The following is a 20,259-nucleotide window of genomic DNA, read 5'->3' as shown; positions in this document are numbered from 1 at the left end:
CATCGAAGTTTAAATCGAATCGAATCGAGATGTTCAATTTTCGATCAGCATAATGAACGTCATTTCCTAATGAACTTGTAAGGCCTAATTTAGTTTTTAATTGAAGGCAAGGTCATTAAACGTTTGCTTAAAAAACTCACGAAACCGCCGAAACCACTTTTTTACAATAATTAATGATTTCTTTAATTAGCAATATAAAACTATTTTACATCACGCTACACCAATTAAACTATTGAATGACAAAAATTAAGGAAAGACACGTTGTTTTTTATGTTTTTAAGACGTGGAGGTAAACTCTTTTGACGTTTCTGTATTTTCCTATGTCTGGTTCATGGAGCTAGAGATAGTGGCGCTATATTCAGTTACAAGACTTACAAGCATGTGGGAATAATGTGCATATGTCATGTTTAGTTTAGTTAGTTAATTAATTTGTAGAAAGCCAATGTCTGCACAGAGAAGAAGGTACCGATCGTACTTAGTTACTTCATAACATCTGTTCATTTTCATCTGGTTCTTTCAGGTTATGTACTAGTATTTAAGGGTATCATCAATCAGAGTCTCATTAATCGGTTTCCGTGATACTTGTTCATTCAATAAAATTATTTAACCGGATTATATTGGGTTTTTCACTGTTCATGGGTTGCTGAAACTGTAGTTTTTATATCGAATTTTTACACTTTTAGTCAAGGATAAATGCCATTAAAAATCACACGAAAACTAGATTATACGAGGGCTGCCTTTTAAGTTCTGTCGTTTGTTAAAACTAAAGACTATATAAGTGTTAATTGGTATTTATTGTTGTTCAAAGTAATCACCGTGATTACTTTGAAAAACAACGTAATACACTTTTTCATGCAATCGATCCAGTTTTCGAAACTCTTATTAAAGTCTGAAGTTGAGGTCTCCAAAATGGCCGTTTTGTACGCCTCAACCGCTTCTTCAGGCGTTCGGTACCGTTGACGACGAAGTCGTTGCTTGATTTTCGGAAAAGTGAAGAAGTCATTGGGGCTTAAGTCTGCGGGTCTACGGCGGGTGTTCCAGATTTTCGATGTTTTGCTCTTTTAAAAACTCAATTGTCTGCCTAGCGGTGTGCGAGCTCGCATTATGGTGGTGCAGTACCATACGACGTCTGGGGTTGTTTTTTCGGAACTCACTGATAACTTCTGGTAAACAAACATTGGTATACCAGTCAGCATTGACCGTTCTACGATCCTCTAGCATGGTGGTGGTAACGTGGGCTCTTTTTACTACACGTGGCGACCATTTTTAAAGAAGTGCTCCGTGAGCGTATTATTTTGGTCGGTTTTGGCTCACCTTGGAACACCCAAACAGTCGACTGCTGTTTAGAATCCGGATCGTAGGTATATATCCAAGATTCGTCACCACTGATAATGTCGTAAACGTGTTTAGAATTTCCTCGGTTGAATTTTCGTAGAGTTTTGCGACACCATCTAACGCGAGCTGTTTTTGGTCTTCACTGAGTAAATGTGGTATCCAACGTGAGATAATTTTTTTTACGCCTAAGTGGTCATGCATAATATTTTTTAACACTGGTCCCTGAAATGCCCAATGAAGCGTCTATCTCACGGTATGTCGCATGGCGATCTTCGACGATCAGTTGCCGTACAGCATCAATGTTCTCCTGAGTCACGGCTGGTTTTGGTCGACCTTCACGATGTCTATCATTAAAACTAGAGCAACCACGTTGAAATTCTAAATATAAACTTCTGCAGTGCGGAGGCATGGTGCTTCATTATTAAAAACAGTAGTCAATTCTTCAAAGCACTGAAGACGCGTTAAACCTCTTTTGAAGTTGTAAAAAATTATCGCACGTAAATTTTCCTTCGAAATTTCCATTTTTACAATCGACTTGTCAACTTTGAACCGACGCTGTACTGAAACGATTCGGCCAATCTCGAGTCATTCTTTTTACGATGATACTAGTTTTTTTTTTTTATAAAATCGCGGAAGGTTTGCAATGGACAGAATTTAAAAGGCAGCCATCGTTTTTTCAAAAGCAAAATTTAACCATCCTTACTATGTTCAAGCTGGTATGATATAAAAAAACACCAAAAAATACGTCTGATTTAGATTTATTTTCTACAAAATAGCTTATAGCTTAGCAATATAGCCGAGCGACGGCACGAGCAAATTTTTTTCATTTCTTATTCTCTGAAAGTGGGTCATTGTTGTTATATGAAGTGTGCAGAAAGTTTAAAATTTGGTTTAAATAGATTCGTTGGACAATTTTCATTCTGATATAAATAACGATTCTTTTATCTAAATTATTAATTAAAAGTATTAGCCTTACGAAGTACTATGTAAGTTTATACTAATCCTAGTCATGTATTTATAATATACGCGTATTTAACTTGTCTCGTATTCGAAATGACAAGTAGAATGTTTAACTCGGGTGAACCTCTACAAAAATTAGGTACGTGTACGTACCTACAGAAAAGTAAGAAATCGAGTTTTAGCAGATCCGTCGAAATATTTTATTGAGTATAAGCTTTTGGCTTACTTATTACTATATAGAATCCGGATGTAAATAAATCATAGACGCAAAAGCTTCGTCGGCAATGTTCGAGGAGCCTCAGGCGGCGCGCGCGCTGCAATTACCGATGTAAGAATAGTTAGTAACGCATAGAAGCGGCACAATTTGATAGTGGAAAGTGCAAATAAACGTAGCCAGACAAAGGAGTAGAGTGTTAATTAATCGAGTAACAATAAATAAGAAAATTAAACATTGGCATATTTTAACTTTTATAGTAAATTCCTTCGCCTTTTCACCTCATTTAGGGGTAATCTCTTGGAAACAAATAATCCTATGTCCTTTCCCAAATCCGGACTCAAACTATCGTCTAACTAAATTTCATCTAAACCAGTTTAAGCGTGAAGAGGTAAAAGATCCCCCACCAATATTATTTGACTTCACGTTTATTTTTTTCCTTATTATTTGTTATTATTTTTTCCTGCACCAACATACACAAATGTCTGTTTGACCCAATTGTTGACTGGTAGAGAATGCCTTTTGGCATTAAGTTCGCCATTAGTACATTTTTCTTTATGTGTGCAATAAAGTTTAAATAAAAAAAAAAAAAAGATAGGCAAACAGACGGACAGAGTTATTTTCGCTTTAACAATTATAATATTAATAGGGATGTCAACCTATCTAACTATAACTTAAAATCCAAGAATAATCCTAACATATAATAACCTAATCAATTATTATAGTTATTTCCCAGTCCCCCGTATCTTATTCCTGAAATCTCGAATGCAGTGTGGTTTTTAAGTTAGACTTAAACGTTATCATTTAGTTAGACTTAAACGCTCTCACGCATCTATAACATTTTTATACCCACACCATGACTCGGCCTGCGGGGCATTCCAATCCGCGAGCAGCCTAATTGGCGTGCTCCAGTGTGCGATGCGCCTTTGTCTAACAGTTCAGTTCACCTTGCCCAGTTTTTACGTGATGCTTTTATCGGTTCAAATGACCTTTAACTAAGGACGTGGCCCTTTTAGCAAGGATTTTATCAATAATAATTACTATCATGTTTCTCCATACAAAATCTTTGTTAAAAAGAACCCTAATACATTGTACCTGCCTAGGCATATGTATGTACGGCAACAAGATTGGTATCTTATCGTTAAGATACCAATCTTATTTAAAACATGGATCGTTGGTAGGCTTGATCAAACCCTTTTGGCATGTAACTTGCATACAGTATTGCGTACAGTAGTATTCTAACTTTTGAAGTTTTGACACCCTGGTAAACCTGAAACTAAAGATAGTAACATCAATTTTAAATGTTCTTTATTTGTTAAGTAGGTATATCGGTTATTTACCATTAACAATATTCTTAAATAATACGTAGGTAGGTAAAGGTATTATAGGACAATTTTACACAAATCGGCCTATACGAGTAAGCTCAATAAGGCTTGTGTTAGACGACGATAAAAACGTTTTTTTTTTAATTTCTCCATTTCGTTTGGTAATACAATCTTTCTTAATTTGATTACATCTATTGGTGCTTAATAACTTTGACTTATAATATAAGAATGTTTACATGTGACTAAGTAAATATTTTTATATTACACTTATACATAAAAACTAAATATAAAAATACCTCCACAAAGCTACCCGCTTCTGGAATACTTCCTAGGATGCTAGCAGCGTTGCCCCTTTGCACTGCCATGCTCAATCTTTGGGCAAAGAAGGAGCCTGCCTTGTGGTCGCCCGAGACACCTCCTAGTCTGACCGACACTTCAATACAATTGGCATATCATAGTTATTTTATGGTGAAATTATCATTTTCAAAAAGGGTCTTGTCGTTGGACACTAAAAAAACAACGAGTTGCAGGCTCCCGTAGGCGAGTGCCGGCAGAAGTGAAATCTTGAATATTAACGTTGTGCATTTTTGAAATTTTTTGAATGATTAGGGAATAATTTTGCACGAATTGCTTTAATTATCAGTACAAAAGTACTATCATTCATGTGGAAAAATACAATATTCATTTATTGCTCTATCGTACACAAACATAACAATTTATATTACATTAAAAATTTAACACTTCAGAACTATTACAATTATTTAACATTAAAAAGTTTATCTCTCAGAAAATTCAACTTCCATCCATAATTTCAACGACTCTACTGGTTCAATGACATTGTAACAGTTTTTCAATCAGGTCACGTGTCCGTCTTACGAATTTTCAATCTGTCGAATCTGTCGGTCACGTGACCTGTCGCGAGTTTAACATTTTTTCCCCATCACAAAAGGTGCACAGCGCCGCTAAAGAAGTTTTCACTTCAAAAAATCACAGATTCAAAAGTACTTAGCTACTCGTTCAATTCATTTCGAGTAATCGCCGCCGAGTATACTGCTTTCTGACCGTCTAGCATGTGTTGCATTCCCGCGCGCGAGTCCATACTTTAAAGTAGCGCAAGATGTATGGAGTTGCGCGCGAGAACGCAACTCATGCTAGCAAATCTGGAAGAAGATTTCCAACACTATCTACAGATGATATTTTCTAACCGAGGGCTGTGTGTTTCAAACAAGCCTGTGGTCAACACTGCTTCGTACTTCGGAACGATGTTTGGCGCTGCGATTTTTAACTTTGTACCTACTGGTATAATTTTGATTTGTATGCAAAAACCGCAGGGTATGACAATGGTATAACACATTGATTCTGGCTCTCCGTGCGAAGGTGCGAATCACGCGACGATTCGTGCTTTCGGACGGAGTTGCGGTGCGCGCCGCAAGGTATGCCTCACTGAGCTCCATTATAGTATCGTGCGTATTTTTGTACGTAGACGGTAGACGCAATTCGTCACCCATCGCAACTTCGGACGAAGGTACGGAGAAAATTGCACCACCTTACCGTCGTCGCAGCACGCGAATTCGTCGCTTCGCATTTTGCAAGGACATGCGACGACAGTGTGCTATGCAAGGGGCATATTCTCCATCATCTTCTTCAACCAGAAACGTCACTTTTGACCCCAGATCTACCATAACATGGTTTTCTAGATCAAATTTGTAAGCTGTTAGTATAATCAGATCAGAATACGCCTTCAGGGGCATAGTAGGGAAGACACAGCGCATAGTGTGGTACAGATTTACTACAGTCACAAATCTTTTAGGTATGACTATTATTTGAATAGGTGACGCAATTTTGAGGCAAAATATTTTATATGAAACGAAAAATAGAAAACCATACAACCATGATGGGTTTGGTCGTATTTTATTGTTTTTAAATTTATTTTTTTATAACATGTATGCTAGGGTTAAGGTATTTTTCTATGGGCAGCTAGTTGCCTGAAATAAAGTTTTTCGTTTATTCATTTTCAAAAATTCACCATCTCTTCTTTCTGAAAATATTTTGCCTAAACCAATTTGTTTATATTTTACCGTTTCTGGCAGAACTTGAATTATTATTTTACTTGTCATATTTTTAATATTTGATTATTTAACCGAAGAGTAAGAGTAATTTAACCTAACGCGGTTTATATTCCATTTTGTTTTATTTTTAGTTGTTTAAGTTAAAGCTGTACACAAAATTCAAATAAATTCGTGCATAATATTTTATTAATATTTGTGTTTAATAAATACACAATTTTGAATTTTGAGGGGGTGTGTAAAGTCAGTAGAAGCGTGCAGATCTTGTTGGGCATACTCGTAATTTTCGAAGTAGGTCAACTCGTGTAACAAATGCCTATGATAAGATAAAAAATCGGCCAAAAGCATGTCGGGACATGCTCGGTAGAGGATTTTGTGGTTACCCTGTTCCTGTCACAATAGGCCGCCTTAAACGGGGGCTATTAGTAAATAAATATCATATACATTACAAGGAAAAGGGAGTACCTTCACGTCGCTTTGTACCTATGTACTTTTTACTAAAAAGGATGACTTTTGTGATACTTAAATCAAAAACGACTTAGTCGATCATGTTCGCTATAGTTTTCATTGAAAGTATGTACTAAGCTTTTCTTCCATGGTTTTGTTTTCATATTTTTGGACCCATGGTTCAAAAGTTAGAAAGCCCCGGACGCATATTTTTTTTTCTTTCGGAGCGATTATTTCCGAAAATATTCACTTTAATCAAAAAATTATTGTTGAAGACCCGTATTCGTTTTGAAAGACTATACGACACCCTACACCATAGGGTTAAAGCGATAAAAATAAATCATTCTCACTTTACGTGTCAGGAGTCAGAAAAGAAGTTTATGTAGTTGTTATTTTACCACTTTATTGTTATGATTGATTCATCATGATCATGATGTATCCATGCTAAATTGTAGCTTTCTAGCACTAACGAATCATGGAGAGAAACTGCGGACGGACAGACAGACGCTACTACTACTACTTCGCAATGACCCAAAATGAGTCTTGGTCTCTAACACAAGAGCACGCCATTTTACCCGGTCCTGCGCGGCGCGGTTTCACGCCAGTTTTCGGACAGACAGAAGGGCATGGCAAAACTCATGCATGTTGGTTGGCTACGAAACCCTAAAAATGGTATTAAGGACGTACGATCGCTGGTATGTATGAGCACTTTTGACTTATTTATGATAAATTGGAATAATATTAAGAAGGCATCTTAGATCAGCCCGTGCCGCTTCAAACTGCTCCTACCATCCGAACACTGTTACGTAAACATGTCAGACACGCAGTGCGCAAACAGCGACTCCACTGATCGTTAAAATAATATTTATTCAACTTCTGTGAGTTAGGCGGTGTTCGAATAACTGTCGTGTTTTCTTCTTGATTACAAAAATACTTTTCTTTTTGTAACGCTTTTTCTTCGTTTAGTTTTAATAATTTTGTAAACAGCGTTTTGACTTGCATTAGATCGTTACTTATTCATAATTAAACGAAAATTAAAATATTACATTAAACTTAGAGAGCTAACCTCTTTATAAAAGTAATTAAAAAATAACACTGGTAAGTACCAGTAAGTACTAAGTAGGTAGGTGGGATGTACCTAGTAATTATCAGTGGAAACGGATCGTCTCATTACGTATGGGTATTATATTCGAAGATATCCCTAAATAGATTGTTTTCCTGGCCCTTGATTGTATAACAAAGTGAACGTAGTATAGTAGGTACTTACATGTAACAAGTGTGTACTTACGATATACATAGTAGGATTAACGATTTGCCTATCATTGGCATTCCACGTCATTACATTATTCCTGTCTAAACAGTGGCAAATTCCAATACAATACAGTACGTATTGCGTAATTACCTAGTGGTAAACAAACAAACCAATAATGCATAGTTACACCGTTTATCTCGTTGCCACGTTTAGTCCATCTGCAGCTTATATTTCTTGCGACTGGCAAGCATCAAAGTAGGTTCACGGAGGCGGAGGTATGCACAGCTTCGGTACTTATTCTATGGCGAGGTACGGTCTGGTTTAAAAATAGCTGCGCGGGGCAGGTGCGCGCGGTCGCAGGCGCAGCGCAGGCAGACGAGCGGTCGCCGCGCGCCGCCCGCGCTTCCGCGAACCCCGCGCGCTGCGGAGGCTGCGTCGTTGCGCGTCCAACCGTTGCCACACTGCCGATTACGACTTCAGTAATTAAACTTTTCAGTAACAATACATTTACGTAGTCTACGTGAACTCTTTAACGTTACCTAGTAGCTATTGTATATTATTATCATTCCCGTTGTAAGTCTTTATTGTTACATAAAAACGAAGTAACATAATACTTTAAAAAATGTGTAATGTAATCGCAAAAATGGTTAGAATTGCATACTTGTCTAACTAAGTATCCAAGCGAGTAATTATCGGTGCAAAACAAGTTTATATTATAATTTAGTTGATCTGTCTCTCAACAGGAACTTGTGCTTCCATATGAAATCATCCCTTCTTACAACAAAAACATGTTTGAATTAATTAATATAATCTCGCAGATAACGTATATAGAGCTGCAAAAGAACCACAAGTCAAGGGAGGTTGGCAGAAGAGGCGCGGGGCGAGGACAGTGCGACGCTCTCAGGACCAGTACTGGTAACAGGAAAACAGGGACAGATATAAATGGAATCCCGATCGCAAGTTGTGCAAACTGGTACCGCGTAACTACATTGAGAGAAATACTGCAATGTCATTTTCTTGTCATTGGTGAATTAATTTCCAGCATAACTTTCGTATGTTTTAGCCGGGTCGTTATAAGTTTGAAACGGCAGCGGAAAAAAGGTTGGAATATCGTTTGGAGGGGAATAATGATAGGCGGCCGGTAGACGGTAGGGCGCCGCGCGCGTCGCCGGGCCGTCCGCGCCCGAGCACTCACGGCCGCAGCCGCCGCCGAGCACCCCGCTCCGGTGATGACCTGACGCACGTCCTCCCTGGCTTCGTTTGCATAATCAACACATTCATTAGTCATCTTTGGAATTATTTTTGTATAATAATGGATGGTAACCTGTCCCGACACTACGATAATCGTTGATCATTATATCTATCTTCAAAATCTAAAACGTACGTACTAACTAAAATAAAAAACCGGCCAAGAGCATGTCGGGCCATGCTCAGTGTAGGGTTCCGTAGTTACTCTTCCGCCACAATAAGCTAAACTGGAGCTTAAAGTATAGTAAATTGTTAACCAAGGGATGAAACGGTACCTTTCACCCGAGTTAAACAAATAGGCAAATTTGCATAATCAGTACCTAATTAAAGTAAGTCTTTTTACTATGAAGGGAAAACTTTTTGCGATAACTCAAAAACAGCTAAACTGATCATGTCCGCTAGTTTTCATTTAATGTCTTTCTTAAGGTCTGCTTCTACGATTTTTTTCATATTTTTTAGACCTATGGTTCAAAAGTTAGAGGGGGGGGGACACATTTTTTTTTCTTTCGGAGCGATTATCTCCGAATATATTCACTTTATCAAAAAATGTTTCTTGAAAACCCCTATTAGTTTTGAAAGACCTTTCCAACGATACCCCACACCCTAGGGTTGAAGCGAAAAAAAAAATTTCACCCCCACTTTACGTGTAGGGGAGGTACCCTAAAAAAAATTAAATTTTTAGATTTTATTGTACGACTTTGTCGGATTTATTGATTTATATATCCATGCCAAATTTCAGCTTTCTAGCACTAACGACCACGGAACATAGCCTCGGACAGACAGACAGACAGACAGACAGACGGACATGGCGAAACTATAAGGGTTCCTAGTTGACTACGGAACCCTAAAAAAGGACAGGTGGGTATTAGGTAATATTAATGGATATCCACAGTCCGCTTTTTTCTTGCCACGTGGTAAGTGATGGGATGGCATAACTATAAGAGATCTATAATTGTGTTTTGAATCTTTATTTTGACAAATCAAAATAAATAGCATTTATCCGGAGCTGTTTGTCTACACTAGATAAACTTAAAATTACTCGCATAAACAAGAAACCAAGGGGAAAGTGTCCTTAAAGATTAAGAAGCTCCCAAAGAGGGCTCCGTGTGACGAGATCCTTTTGATGAAACAATTAGCTGTAGCTTTAGGACCTGAAAGTTTAAGACAAAGAGACATATAACAAGTTTTCCTGTTTTTTTTTTCTATCGAGGCCCACTTTAAGTTAGAAAGGTTTTGGTTAGAGTGTGCCCTTGCAAGCATAATCTTTTCATGGCAATCGCTCCTGATAAAATATGTAACATTCCAATATAAAAACTAAAATGTTACGTCAGCCCCTTCTTAAGTGAGAATCTTTGAATTTCGTGTTCACCGCATCCGCTAGGAAAGGACAGCTTTATTCTTTGAAATCAACGGGCAAGGTTTGATTTTATACCCTTGAGTGCAAAGTGAGCTGGAAGAATGTATTTTTTTAATGTTGCGGTAGTAGATAAACGAGCGGCGTTGTCGCGGGCGTGGATGATTTGGGGTGGCGCTGGTCTAGTGCCTAGATTTTTGGAGCTGTAGTGGCCGTCGATACTTGTGCAGCTTTGATGCGGGCGGTCTGACTCTCATTTTTTTAAACACAAAAACACCACAATTAATAAATAAGTATGTAGGTATTATCGTCTCCTAACCACAAGCTTTGCTTAGTTTGGAACTAGGTCGATCTGTGTAAGATTGTTCCCAAATATAATTTAAAAAAAAACAGACAAATACCGAAACTGATTTTAATCATACTCTGGTTTTGAATACGCATACAATGTAATGTTTACTTTTATTTACACTACGAGCAACTGAATACGTGGACAATATGAGTAGGTTCTGAAAGTTTTATATAGAGATAACGCAGTGAAAGAAGTTTATTGTTTAAAATATAACTCTATAATTATTATTTGAGGTACAATTTATTGATGTGATGTGTATTGAAGGAATGCGGGCAATTTTAAAATTGTATGTTGAATACGTTTTTATAATTTTAACCTAAGAGATTATTCGGCTAGAATTTTATACGATTTTCAATGTTGCTTCAGTCGACGACAACTTTATACCTACCAGGCTTCGCGTAATATCTTATAATGAAGCTCACTTCTCATGGAACTATTTTTGGTAGGTTTTATAAATTTAGTCGCTTTCATATTTATAATCGAGAAGGACGTCGTTCAACAGCGACTCTAAATTGGCAGCTTTGCGTTTACGTCAGAAAACATAAATCTAAATAGATACTCCACAAACTCAATGCTAAGACAATGAGGGCCCATATTTTGATCCAAAAAGTGCCAGAGGAAAAATGAGCCCAGTACTTTTCAGGATGACCCTATTGTAAAGAAAATTTATACGCATTGACAGAAAGAGTTAAGAAATGGAATTATGAAAGAAAATGTTACATATCTACTACGGTTTTCTAAGATTATAGGTACTTTCAATATGTGAGGTGTGTTTCGGTAAGTGAGCTTTCCTTGGTATAATGTGAAGGAAATATAATAAGTTGTATATTTTATCCAAAACTTAATTATATAAAGCTCTTAAAAATAATAAAATGTAGGTACTTACTGAGAAAAATGAAACAAACCATGACAGTTAACAAGCTAACTGAAATTAAAAGCTCGCTTTCATTTGACTATAAAACTGAGCAATGAGCGGATGCTATTGCGGATGTGTTTTGTTGGATAACAAGAGGCCCTACTGTTAAGGTTCGTTACCTGTTGTCGTTGTCTCTGCTTGTATGTATTTTTAAGAAATATGTTTGTTGAAACTTGTAACCTGTATCTATATAACCACCGTCCTCTACCACGCACATGCAGGTAGCGGGGCAGTACCCGAGGGAAATGTACAAACCAATTATAATAGAAATAAATAATAAATAAATATTAGGGGAACACCTTACACAGATCACCCTAGCCCCAAACTAAGCAAAGCTTGTACTATGAGTACTAAGCGACGATAATGCATACTTAAGTATATACATAGAAAACACCCCTGACTCAGGAACAAATATCTGTGTTCATCACATAAATAAATGCCCTTACCGGGACTCGAACTCAATACCTTCGGCTTCATAAGCAGGGTCACTACTCACTACATAGGCCAGACTAGTTAATACAGTGAAGCAGCGTTGCACAACTTACTTTTTTTCTTTTAGGTAGATGTTCATCTTTGTGCGGTATATTGCTCAGAAGAAAACCCGACTTCAAAAAGGATAAATAAAATATTATCCCGTTTTATATGCGCTAGCCAACTGATACGTTTGAAGTCGGTGGTAAGCCAAATGGTTACAATATAGGTTCTTTTGTTCTTATCGAATTACATCCCCTTTCCCCTTGAAGTCAGTTAAAAATAAAATACTAACTACCTACAATCTACACTAAATTTCTCTACAGAAAAGCGTTTTATACACGCTTTTATTTGCTTTCACGCTTTTTGACGACCGGTCTGGCCTAGTGAGTAGTGACCCTGCCTATGAAGCCGATGGTCCCCGGTTCAAATCCTGGTAATAAAGGTCATTTATTCGTGTGATGAGCAAGGATATTTGTTCCTGAGTCATGGGTGTTTCTATGTATTTATAAATATTTATATACTATATATATCGTTGTCTAAGTACCCACAACACAAGCACATATATATATATTGTCCTATAATATTTATTTATTTATTTACATTTCATACAATATTTAAAAATAATATACATTTATCATCGCGTCACGTGTTCGCCTTCTACGGTGACCCCTTTAAAGTTCAAACTTCAAGTTAGGCGCTCAGTGTTTCAGTAGGTACTACAGAATCATTTTCGTTCTTAATTTTGGAATCTAAAATACATCTAAATCACTAACATTATTTTAAAGAGTTAAATATCTTATAAGTAAATATTATCCGTAAGGTATGTCACATAGAGAGCTATATAATTATTGCTATAGAATATGCATGATGCTGTACGCAGCGTACCTAAGGCGTCAACCGGCGATCAAAGCCTTATTTTTCCGCTGCATTTTGCCCAATTTATATGCCAAAACCAGGCTTACTTCGTTGTTAACTAATAGCGATAACCGTGTATCGCGCACGCACCTGTGCACACCAGCGACATACACTTGCGTCATTAACAATTTTAAAATAAATAATAACTGGTTTTGATGGTGATCTATACGGAGTTCGATCTACGATTTATGTCCCGCAGCACACCTGGCAGCCGACCCCGACACTTGATATCCTTACCCAAGTGTTTTTCGATTAATAACAAATTTAATTTAATAACCAAGATTTGCCTAACATTTAGAGAATTTTGAAATTTAAGTAGGTAGTAGACCTACTGATAATAATATCCAGAGTGTCCAGTCCGATTGCGAGCACAGTGACTCGATGTCTAAAAATAGATAGGTAGGTATTATTTTATGTACTTATTATTTCTGAAAAGTCAGTACATTCGACTTCTTAAAAGCCACAATTTAAGTTAAGACTATAACTTGATATTTTCAGCAGTACCTTAGACTGCAATTTATTTAAAAGATACCTAAGTTTAAAAAGTGCGTGCATCGAGCGTATTCGATACTTTCATACATCGATAGAGCAACAAGCCGCGCATTATTCATCGCTCCATACACGCACACGGGAAAGAGTGTTGTTTCTTGCAACGAAAACAAAGAACACCAGAAGGGGCAACGACCTGCCCTTATTTGGTCGAGTCAGCAAGGCGACATCGCTGCGCCCGCGCCGCGCCGGCAGGACGCGCGAGGCTGCGCGGAGCCACATCACACATACCTACCTTTTTATATTAAACAATATCAGGTATCACCATCATTAGTATTTTATCGACAGTTGCATTAGTTTTTATGAGACAGGTTAAGTGGCTCGGCGACCCGTATGGCTTTAAAGGATAAACAATTATCTTAAGTGTAAGTACCTATATGTATCATAACATTGAGCACTCATTACTCTCAATAGAAAAGCGACTTATAACAGTTCTTGTTAATGATCTACTAAAACGAGGTTAATGTGCCACTTATTCTTACTTTATGCCCTCTTAAATTTGAATCTTTTAATCGCGGCAGAACTGCGGATTTAATTCGATATATTGTAATCAATATTTTGGGTAGAATTATGAAAATCTAGTAATTTGAATGGTCTATTAGCAGAGTTGACGTGAGTCGCGTCAGCCAGGTGTCGGCCAACCTGTTCACACTACATATCGCGTTACACTAGGTTTCACATTAGGAAATTTATACGGCGGCTCATATGACTATTGCCGATGATAATTATTGTTTTATCGGAGAGATAAATTATTATAATTATTAATCGGTTCCAAGAACATGCTGCAAAACAAGGTGATTCATCCGCGCTTATTTAGCGGCGCGGCTGACACAGATGTACACCGCGGGGTGTTGTTGATTAAATTAAGTGACATTTCATTTCAATTCATCTCATAAATCTCGGACATTACGAGTGGCATCATTGTCCGCAGGTGCTCACGCCGCGCCTATCCTGCCCCGGCAGCAGTAGCGCCGGCGAGCGAAGTGACGCGACTACCTGTCTGCTATTTTATTATTCTGTCATGACTAATAATGTGCAGCCTACAATCTGATAAAAAATACGCAATTAAAAATAGTACTCATGATTCTGACTAGAAATATTCTACAATATTATCTGTTAATCACCATAAAGTCCCTACACAAGGTACTTACAGAAGTTCGTGATACAATTTGTTTAAATGTATTTATAAATAAACGCATACTTATTGTTTTTTTTTTTCGAGCGATTTTTTTACTTTAGAGCCATTATTTCCAAAACATTCACTTAATTAAAAATGGTTTTTAAGAATCCCTATTCGTCTTAATGTATATACCTATCCAACGACACTTAACATCAAAGTGTTAAAGCGAAAATAAAATTTCATTTCCACTTTAGGTACATATGTATAGGGGAGGTACCCTAAAAAGTTATTTATTTTACAAGGGGGGCAAGTTTTTGTTTAACCCCTCGTGCTAGTATTGATACCCGAGAAAGCGAAAGACTCCGAAATTGAACCACGAGCGTCGCGAGTGGTTCGAGAAGTGGAATTTTGAGCGTTGCGAGGGTATCAATATTAGCTCGAGGAGTTAGACAACAACTTTGCCCTCTTGTAAAACTTATAACTATTTCCGATTTGTCGGCATAGTACCTAGTTGGTTACTAAGTTCTGTTACTCAATTTGCAACCTCTTTATTTCCGTTAAAACCGAAAAAATAAAAAATGACATAACGTGGTGGATTTGTGAGCTATAATTATATACCACACATAACGCTTATCTCGTCGTATCTATAATGAATTGGGGCCTAAAAGAGAATCGTATCGCAGTAATTGCGTTGCACAAATGTGGGCACCCGCCAAACATGATTTTGAAGTTGCTTGAAAACCTAAAAATCAACAATCAATTTGTTTATCGCACAATTAATACATACAATAGTACTCAGAGCTTCAATGACCGCAAGAGGTCTGGAAAACCACGCACCGTTCGGACCCCAGCTCTAATAAAGGCAGTGAAGGCGAGAATTGCAAGAAACCCCGTCCGGAAGCAAAACTTGTTGGCAATACAGATGTCTGTGAAGAGAAGCTCCCTAAAAAAAGTCATCAATGGAGATTTTTACCATTGAAGAATGTTGTAACCGCCAGAATGACAGAGTGTATGCAAAAATCAGTCATGAGGCGATTGCGGCTATTCCGAGAGTGCAACGAGGCCATCATCCCTCTTATGTGATGATTTGGCTGGGTGTGTCATAGTCAGGGCTAACACGGGTTCATTTCTGTGAAAAAGGTGTGAAAACTGGGGCCAAAGTTCACCAGGAAGCCGTTCTCGAACCAATAGTGAAGCCCTTAAGCCACAACCTATTTCAAAACCAGCCATGGGTCTTTCAACAGGACTCAGCTCCTGCACATAAGGCAAAAACAAATCAAGCCTGCTTTCGAAGGAACAAAATTGACTTTATTGCCCACGAAGACTGGCCGTCCTCCAGCCCGGACCCCCCGGATTATGCCATATGGCAGAAATTATATTATATTGAGGAGAAAGCCTGTGCTAAACCACACACAAATCTTGACTCCCTCAAGCGGGCCATAGTTAAGACAGTGACGGAATCAGACATGACAATCGTGCGTGCCGCTATTGATGACTGGTCGTCGCGTCGTTTGAGGGCCTGTGTCAAGGACAGAGGAGGTCATTTTGAATGATATTGTCATATGTAATTCCTGATTTTGTGTACTCCATTTTAATATATAGTTTATTCAACTTTCGTTTGTATATTTTATGTAGATAAAGATTATTGCAGTAACATAATTTAGTAACCAACTAGATATATACTCGTACACATGCAAAATTTCAGCTTTCTAGCACTAATGGTCAGCGGGCTAATCCGCGGATGGGCTCAGGGAGACAGACAGACGGATATGGCGAATCTATAAGGGGACCCTTAGTTAACTACGGAACGCTAAAAATACACCCCTGGGTATTATTGAGTTGAGTACACATTGTGACTCCAGGCATGCATGAGATATAATCAGTACACGCCTAGTTGTCACTTTTCTGAATCCACTTCATACGTTTCCATTTATATTGTTTGTCAATATGGCAAATTTGCATAAGCGAAGGAAATATATTACTTAGTTACGAACATGCCCGCGTACCGTGATTTCAATTTTGCAATACAATCAGCAGGCTATAGGTATCCCGTACCTTATTAACATAAATATTTACTGCTTCAGAGTAAATCAATAAATTTATGTGAGTACTTACATTACGACTAAGCGTAGCGGGTTGGGTACTTTAGAATTTAATACGTTTTGTAAGCTTTAAGCTTTTCTCTACCATCGAGTTCCTTGTTTACTCTTCTACTATAAACTATAAGGAACACAATTCCTTAGAGTAATTTCATTGTATTATGCAGCACACATGTACAGCCACGTAATGCCTTGACATTTGAAACACAAATTCTTTAAATGTTGAAGAACAAGAAATATATTTTTTTAATTCATCCCCAAGGAGGGCATAAATTGGGTTGAACGGTTTCTTGGGTTGGACTTCCCCGCGAATGAAATCGAAGACATAGGCTAGTAGAATTATTTATATCATTCAAAAACATCATATATAAAAGCCAATTGTATCAGCCAACATGAGGAATAGACTCATAATTTGCATCAACTTATTTGCCACTCTTGAGGATAAAATGCAACTTTCACTGTCTGTCTGTCCTTGTGACACAGCCATTTTGTTTTGTTAGCTAAGGAGGGGATATCGCTCAGCCCTATCGTTATCAAACTATTAAGCGAAGCTAGGTTCCAAAAATCCAGTTATGTCTATTGTGTGATGATATTTATACGTATAATGTGTAATTTCACTGCGTGAGAACAATAACTGCACAGTCTAGAAGCTTGCTCATACGTAAACTACCTATAATTATCATTCGAGTCCGATTCCTTGGCATGTGCTGTGCATTTGGCGTGACGTACTTACATGGCGTGTCATATAGAATCTAGTAGTGCCGACTTTTGGTGTGACATATCTTGAAACGAAGCTAATGGTAACAATTCTACTACCAGAATATTTATGTAGAGGAAAATCGGCCGGCATCAGGCCCGGATAGGGCGCGCGGTGCAGTAGCCGGCCTTGCGGACGGAGCGCGGCGCCGGCGCGGCCGGTGTCAAGTTGCGGCCACATTTCTGCCGCTCGCCGCGCGTGCGATTCCGTTTCAGCCACGACGGAATGCCCCCATCACTTGATAGCGGCCAACATTCGATACACCCCTGCCGACATTTCTGGCGTGCCTCGAAAGCAATCAACGTAACTGTCTAGGAATCTCTAACCGTTTCCAGACGGTTTTAATGACAGTTAGGAGGAAGTTTGAATTGAAGAATACCTAGATCAATACAGATGTCGTGATGCATTTTTTTTAAATACCTGTTCTGTTATATATGTAGCAACCGAAAGGCAATATACTCTTTTTCCCAATTGTTTTTCAATTACAGTATCTATTGTGTGTACCTATTGTCACATGCACCATACTACCTTGGATTTGGATCGGACGTTTAAAATGAACATTTTTATAAATCAACGACATTTACGACAGATCTAGAGACGCTTACGCTTTAATATATTAAAATTCAAATGTGCAAATCGATATATATATATATATATATATATATATATATGAACATTTTATGAGTGTGAAAGAAGCAAACTACAAATTAAAAAACGTGACCACTCTTGAGCTTCATAGCGGCCGCTAATAGCCGCTTGAATGTCCTTAAACGTAAGGTTGGCGGACTGGAAAATACGAAAAGCTGTATTCAGGAGATGATTACAGGGCGGGTGGGTGAACTGGTGGTGGGCGATTATATCTTGGAATATACTGTTACAAAAGCAAATAATTTATGCAATCACATATTATTTCTGAATTCACTACTTCAAATGACTTTTATATTTGACAGGCAATCTTTTGCATTGTAGATCTATGGTCAACGTACGTAACTGCCTGACATTTTATCAAATAAAATAATTATACTTACGCTACTACGCGGATTATGATATCTGATCGCGCTCGCCCTCTATTAATTATACAATGAATTGACTTTAAACCGATTATTTTAAATTTCGCGTTTGCCAATTTGCATAGTTATTGCCTATGAACAGAAAATTAATATTTTACATTAATCTGAGCGTTAGCGTAGTTTCGGTAACAAGTCGTCGTTTATAATTGTCCTTGTCCGATCTACTGGATGTAGCGGCTTGCAACGGTACTATTACAGTAGCCAATTATTGGGTCGACGTAATTATAGTCCAATCCGATATTTTTACTACAGAGATATAATAATTAATCATAAAGGAAATAAATAAACCAAACTAAATTAAATTAAATTTGGTGTTTGTTTTTAAGATTAGAATAATAATAACATTTTTGAATATTAATTCTAAGGCTAAAGACATTTAATTTAGCTGGTGATCATTAACACGGATGTAGTTCTTGATAAATATTTGCAAGTATTTGCAACACTTTTAAAGATCATTTTATTGTTAAATCGTCTCTAGGACTATCGCAGGATGAGATTAGCGATGCTGAGATCAACGCAGAGCCTGGACCGGGGTACCTTGCTAAAGATGTAGCCAAGGCTATCAAATCTATCTCCCGAGGCAAATCTCCAGGGCACGACGGCCTCAGCATCGAGCATCTCCAGAATGCGGGTCCCCACATCTCAAGAGTGTTAGCTTTGTTTTATACGCTGTGTGGGAGGCACTGTTATTTGCCAGAGGATATGATGAAGACTATAGTTATCCCTGTACCTAAAAATAAAACTGGAGATTTGTCCGACACCAATAACTACAGGCCCATATCGCTTGCGACTGTTGTTGCTAAAGTATTTGACAGTGTGATTAATGTACAGTTAAATAAGTGCGTGAGCCTTAACCCAAACCAGTTTGGTTTTCGACCAGGGTTATCAACAGAAACTGCAATACTGTGCCTTAAGCACACTGTCAAGTATTATTTAAACAGAAAGACGCCAGTTTATGCGTGCTACTTAGACCTGTCTAAGGCTTTTGACCTGGTTTCCTACAATATCCTATGGAAAAAACTAAAAGACATTAATTTACCTAATGAGACCATACAAATTCTGAGGTATTGGTATGGAAATCAGGTCAATAGTGTTAGATGGTCAGGTATTTTATCAGACCCGTACAGGTTGGAGTGTGGGGTGAGGCAGGGGGGTTTGACCTCGCCCACACTTTTTAACCTTTATATAAATGAGCTTCTCGAGGCGCTCGGCAAAACGCATATCGGCTGCCATATTGACACAGTTTGTATGAATAATTTGAGTTACGCCGACGATATGGTTTTGTTGAGCGCATCGGCTTGTGGTTTGCGAAAACTTTTAAGTATATGCGAAACCTACGCCATCCAACATGGGCTAAAGTACAATGTGGATAAAACCCAATACATGGTGTTTGAGCCTACCGGCTATCGAATACCTAAGGTACCTCCCATAAATTTGAATGGTAGTCCTCTAGAAAGGGTAATGTCTTTTAAATACTTAGGCCATGTTGTCACCTCAGATTTAAAAGATAACATGGATATTGAGCGCGAACGGAGGGCCCTGTCGGTAAGGGCAAACATGATTGCGCGTAAGTTTGCGCGCTGTACTAGGGAGGTGAAATTAACTCTTTTTAGAGCATATTGCACCTCCCTGTATACGTGCAGCTTATGGACGTACTACACTCAGCGGGCCTACGGGGCCCTTCGGGTTCAATATAACAACGCGTTCCGGGTATTGGTGGGGCTGCCCCGCTTCTGTAGCGCATCAGGGATGTTTGCTGAAGCGCGCGTCGATTGCTTTTATACGACTATGCGCAAACGATGCACATCC

The sequence above is a fragment of the Cydia pomonella genome, chromosome 2, assembly GCF_033807575.1.
Source record: "Cydia pomonella isolate Wapato2018A chromosome 2, ilCydPomo1, whole genome shotgun sequence".
NCBI classification, from domain to species: Eukaryota; Metazoa; Arthropoda; class Insecta; order Lepidoptera; family Tortricidae; genus Cydia; species Cydia pomonella.
The sequence above is the reverse complement of the archived record's forward strand: the minus strand, read 5'-3'. Positions refer to the sequence as shown.